The following is a 5,914-nucleotide window of genomic DNA, read 5'->3' as shown; positions in this document are numbered from 1 at the left end:
AGGCCCAAGACAGCCGGCCAAAGCGTCAGGCGTGCCCTAGAGAGTGCCCACCACTCCTCCCTCTGTTCCTTTGTGACAGCCCAGCCCCGCCACTAACCAGCTGAGCCAAGACGGAAAAATACAATGATAATAACATTGCATTATTATCAATTTATTTTTAATTTTTGAACTGCTCACAGAGCAGTGAGGCAACACTCCTCCACCTTAACTATTGCCGGACCCAGTGTCCTCCAGGTCTGGTCCATGCGGTTCAGGTCAGTGACGTCCCAGATATTGAACAAGCACTATTTAGCTGTGAGAGGAATAGCAACGCCACACAAGGTGTTCATACAGTTCTCCAAAGCTTCCCAGTAGTGGTGCACATCAGGGCATTCCCATATGATATGAAAGAAGGTGCCCCTCTGACCAGACTTTTGGCAGCAGCCCTCATCCGCTGCTCTACCTATTTCTACTTACGTAGTGCAGGCAAAGTATGACCTAAGCAGTATTTTTAGCTGCACCAAGCAAAACCCAGCCTTGATCGCCTCTTCCCTTAGGGAGGCCAGGGCCTCCAGCCATTCATCATCCTCTATCCCACCCAAATTCAAGGCCCATTTATCCTGCTACTGTATAAGGGTGTCCGGAGTATTGTTAAGCAGTTTACGATATGTGAGGGATGTCGCCTTGGGTAACATGGTTGTCGAGTAGTCTATCCTCCAGTGGGGAGTAGTCGGGCAAATACTCGCCCCTGAAAAAGCGCTGTCTGGAGGGCACTCCAAACCAGTAAGTAACGGTATGTTTCTGTGGGGGCCAGTTGGAAGTCTCACTGCAAGTCAGCAAAGGGATCAACTGCTCAGACCAGAGATCACCTACCTTGGATAACCCAATGAGGTCTCATTTGTTAAACCCTTGTAGTGTTCCCAAGATACGCAATGCTGCATTTGTCGCCCCGAGTGGGATGGGTATGCTCAGACGTGAGTCCCATGCTCTCCACACCACTGGATTCAAGCAAGCCGGGCTGAAGACGGCTGGAATGCCAGAAACCGGTCCTCGGAAGCTTGTTTCTGGTCCAGGGAAGGCATGGCTTGGCAGTTCGGGCTGGACTGTTCCCATGAGGCACAGGTTCAGACTGATTTGCATATGGGCATGTCTGAACTGGGGTGGTGTGGAGTGCAAAAAAACGATGGATTTAGGCCCAGATCTCTGTACTGGAGTGAATGTATGACATTGTTCTGCATTCTGTCCATCAACTGTGGTTTTTTCATTTGTCACCCCGAGTGGGATGGGTATGCTCAGACGTGAGTCCCATGCTCTCCACACCACTGGATTCAAGCAAGCCGGGGTGAAGACGGCTGGAATGCCAGAAACCGTTCCCCGGAAGCTTGTTTCCGGTCCAGGGAAGGCATGGCTTGGCAGTTCGGGCTGGACTGTTCCCATGAGGCACAGGGTCAGACTGATTTGCATATGGACATGTCTGAACTGGGGTGGCAGAGTGGGCTAAAGAACGGTGATGGATTAAACCCATATCTTTTGACTGGGTGTGAGTGTTTGTTTGATTCAGATGCTCCGTCCATCACCACCCCTTTTGTACCGCTTTTGGCCGCCACAAGTGTGGTAGGGTATGCTCAGACGTGAGTCCCTTGCTCACTTTGCCACTGGATTCAAGCAAGCCGGGATGAAGACGGCTGGAATGCCAGAAACCGGTCCTCGGAAGCTTGTTTCCGGTCCAGGGAGACATGGCTTGGCAGTTCGGGCTGGACTGTTCCCATGAGGCACAGGGTCAGATTGATTTGCATATAGCCATGTCTGAACTGGGATGGCAGAGTGGGCTAAAGAACGGTGATGGATTAAACCCAGATCTTTTAACTGGGTGTGAGTGTTTGATTGATTCAGATGCTTCGTCCATCACCACCCCCTTTTGTACCGCTTTTGGCCGCCACAAGTGTGGCAGGGTATGCTCAGACGTGAGTCCCCTGTTCACTTTGCCACTGGATTCAAGCAAGCCAGGCTGAAGACGGCTGGAATGCCAGAAACCGGTCCTTGGAAGCTTGTTTCCGGTCCAGGGAAGACATGGCTTGGCAGTTCGGGCTGGACTGTTCCCATGAGGCACAGGGTCAGACTGATTTGCATATAGCCATGTCTGAACTGGGGTGGCAGAGTGGGCTAAAGATCGGTGATGGATTAAACCCAGATCTTTTGACTGGGTGTGAGTGTTTGATTGATTCAGATGCTCCGTCCATCACCCCGCCTTTTGTACAGCTAAACAGGTAAGTAAAGCACATATCACACTTGTGCCCCTTTTGGAGGGGGAGAGGAACCATATACTAAGTAAATGGAATGCGAGGTGAGTACCAAACCAAGACTAACAATACCTAGGGATCAGGGGGGCACAGAACCACCACAGGTAAGTAACTAAGAGTTGCTAGGTACCCGTGTGCAGAAGTGATACCCCGGGTCAGTGTCCATAGGAGAACGTGGGGAAATCGCAGTTGGAGTTTAAATGTTTCAGGACCCTTACTAAAGGCCCCACAAGGAAACTCATTGAGACCAGGGAGGGTGAAGGAAGACCCCACCCATGGATATGCAGAGAACCAGGATACCTACACCAGGGAGACCAGGTGCATTGGTGCGAAGTGATGTCGGAGCTGCAGGTTGACGTGAATGGGGAACCTCAGATGTCCAGCTGCTACAGAGTCTCGTGAACCAGATCATCAGAACCAAGATGCGGATTCCAGATGAGGAGTACCTGTAAAAAGAGGGGACAAAGTCCAAACCACCCGGAGGAGCAGGGGCATGATGCCAGCCCTTGTCGGAGGTACTATACTGTAGCACAGATGTTTTAAAGCTGCAGCTGTGGAGCCCAGGTGATGTTGCAGAGGCACAGGAGATGTCTACGACCTGTCCCACATCTGTTAATGAGATGCAGGACGGTCAGTGGCCGACAGGTCCGCCAAAATGTCTTGGCAAACGCAACAGATGTGTTGCACAATGAAAGGCTAAGTTGCAGACCAGCAAGATCTGAGGGACTTATCCAGCAGGGCTGAGTCAGGACTGGCCCTCAGCAAGCAGAAGAGCCAGCAGGAATCAATGGTAATCCCCAGCATGGCCCTCTGGCAGCAGGCACGGAGAGTTGCAGGGAGGCCTCAGCAGAGCACAGAAGATGGAGGCCCACATCGCAGGAGATGCAGTGGTGATGTGTGGCTCACTAGTTAGAGGAGGCAGACCTGGAAGCAGAGGTCAGCCCGGGACCAGGGTTGGATTCCCGGCTCGGCGGGGTCTTGAGTCCTAAAATGTCCATGGACTCGACAATTCTCGCTCCAGTGCCTACTCGATTCACGGGTTCACACTCTGCGACTCTGGGCAATAGCTCGCTTAATCTCCACAACGGCCCCTCGCAGCGGGATGCCTGGCTTTCACCTTGCAGATACCCTGCCGGGGTTATCTCACAGGGGAATACCAGGACGGGTTCCCTAAGCAAGCGCTTAGAAACCACTCGGTGATTTGCGCTATATAAATTCCTGTACATGTCCCTCTTGGAACTGTGTGATGCTTGGGGACGGGGCTTCTTGGAGCTCGAAGATCTTCTGTCCGGCGCTTCGGTGGCAGCTAGCGACTGTAATTGCTTAGGTCCTACCGATTCGATTCGATTCAAAATCTTTATTCGGATTCCAAAAAATCCATAAAAGCACAGTTTAAAATACAATTCAACATTTTTTAAAATTACAATAAATGTAATAAATGTTATAAAGTACATATCAATACGATTACAAAGTAACATATTTTCACTGTACAAAGTGCAAAGGAGGTCAACAATCATGAAAAGTGCAAATAAATCAGGGACATTCCATAGTTTTACGTACATTAAAAATAACTTTTAAGAAAGTGCTTGTGCGGAATATAAGTTCATCATCCTCTAATTTCAGGAGCATTAAATAGGACTGATTCAAGGAGAGCGGTCTATGTTTTTTAAAATATGGGGCTAAAAACCATTTAATATATTTCATATAAAACTTACAAATAAAAAAGAAGTGTAAGTCATTTTGTTTACTGACTCCGTCGCAAGGACACTGAATATTTCCAGATGTGCTGTGTCCCAGAGGGAAACAGAGTGAGAACTTAATAGTTCCGGCTCTCTTTCTGAAAAGTAGGGATCTTTCCCAATTACACATTGGCAATATCAAATACAATGGAAGATGTTGAATAAATAAGCCATTGTTGGTATAGGACACAACAGTTTGTTTCCGCATCTCATCTGACAGTCTCCTTTCATTATAGGTGGCATATAATTCAAATTGGACTTCCTTTTTATCATTACTCTTAATGTGAGATGGATTATCAAAGAGATCGCCTCTGCCTATGCTAGACAAACTTTCCTGTATAGCAGGAAGCCATGGAATCCTTTCCATTTATCACAGGCTAAGCACTCCCTCAGGATATCCTGTGTTAAACTAGCATATTCATTAGCCCAAATAGCCAACCAAAATAGTGCAGGCCTTGCAGCAATAAAATCACTGATATACGGTATATTCAACTCTGAGTGACAAATGTACCCCGATGATGAAATGGGAGCTCTACAGAGTTTCCTACAGAGCCGATTCTCTTCTCTTTGTAATGTAGGGGTTTTTACTAGCCCCCAGATTTCGGCGCCGTAGGTTGCCACAGGAGAACATTGTAGACTGTATATCTTTAGGATTGCCTTAGTTGCTCCAATTTTCTTCGGTCTGTGAAGGGATAGGATTGAGTTTATGGCCTTTGAGAACTTACCTGTGGCATGGGAAATATGCCCACTCCACAGGCCGTTCGCAGCAAAGACCATACCTAGGTATGGAAAAGTTTTAGTTGAGAGCAGCTTATCAGCTCCTGTCGTGATGGAATTTAGTTGCCTGGCACCCAGCCCACAGGACATAATAAATGATTTATTAAAATTTACTTTAAGGTCCAAGTTCCCCATATAGGAAGAAAAATCCATGACTAGTGCGCGTAGGGCATTAGGTGTTAATCCCATGAGCACAGCGTCATCCGCATACAAAAGACAGGGTAGTAAGCCTCCTTTAATTTTGGGAACATCTGATGTGGCCCTCTTCAGGGAATTGCTCAGGCCATTTATATAGACAATAAATAACAGGGGTGCTAAAACGCACCCCTGCCTCACACCTCTTTCAACATTAATTGGCCCGGAGACTGTGCCCTCCATGTCAATCCGTACTTGCGCCTTTGTATCTTGTGCAGGTAGGCGAGGAAATGTACCAGGGGGGCATCTAGGCCGTAGGACAAAAGAGTCGACCACAATTTTGACCTATTTACCAGGTCAAATGCGGATGATAAATCCATAAATGCAAGGTAAATGGGCGATGCCTTGGCTATGTTGTATTTGCTTATTAAAAGATTTAAATTTAGGCATTGTTCGATAGTCCCAACCATACATCTAAAACCCATTTGACAACGGTCTAGTACCCCCATTTCCTCAGCCCAGTCGTTAACTCTGTTGTACAATACCCTACCCAAGATCTTCAGTGTGTTGTCCAGGAGCGAAATGAGCCTGTAATTTACAGGGTCAGATCTTTCGCCCTTTTTATAAATGGGCACAATTATGCTCGTGGACCAGGTTGCAGGTATTGGGACAAACGGGAGACTATTAAAAATGTTTACAAAAATCGGTCCCCAGAGTTCCGGCTTATACTTGACCATATTGGTCCTATATCAACCAACACCTTTTCTGGGGTCTGATGAGCGTCGGCATCGGGCGCCTTAACCCGGCGTTCGGTTCATCCCGTAGCGCCAGTTCTGCTTACCAAAAGTGGCCCACTAGGCACTCGCATTCCATCCCCGGCTCCACGCCAGCGAGCCGGGCTTCTTACCCATTTAAAGTTTGAGAATAGGTTGAGATCGTTTCGGCCCCAAGACCTCTAATCATTCGCTTTACCAGATAAAACTG

The sequence above is a fragment of the Lissotriton vulgaris genome, chromosome 8 (genome assembly GCF_964263255.1).
Source record: "Lissotriton vulgaris chromosome 8, aLisVul1.2, whole genome shotgun sequence".
Lineage (NCBI taxonomy): Eukaryota > Metazoa > Chordata > Amphibia > Caudata > Salamandridae > Lissotriton > Lissotriton vulgaris.
The sequence above is the reverse complement of the archived record's forward strand: the minus strand, read 5'-3'. Positions refer to the sequence as shown.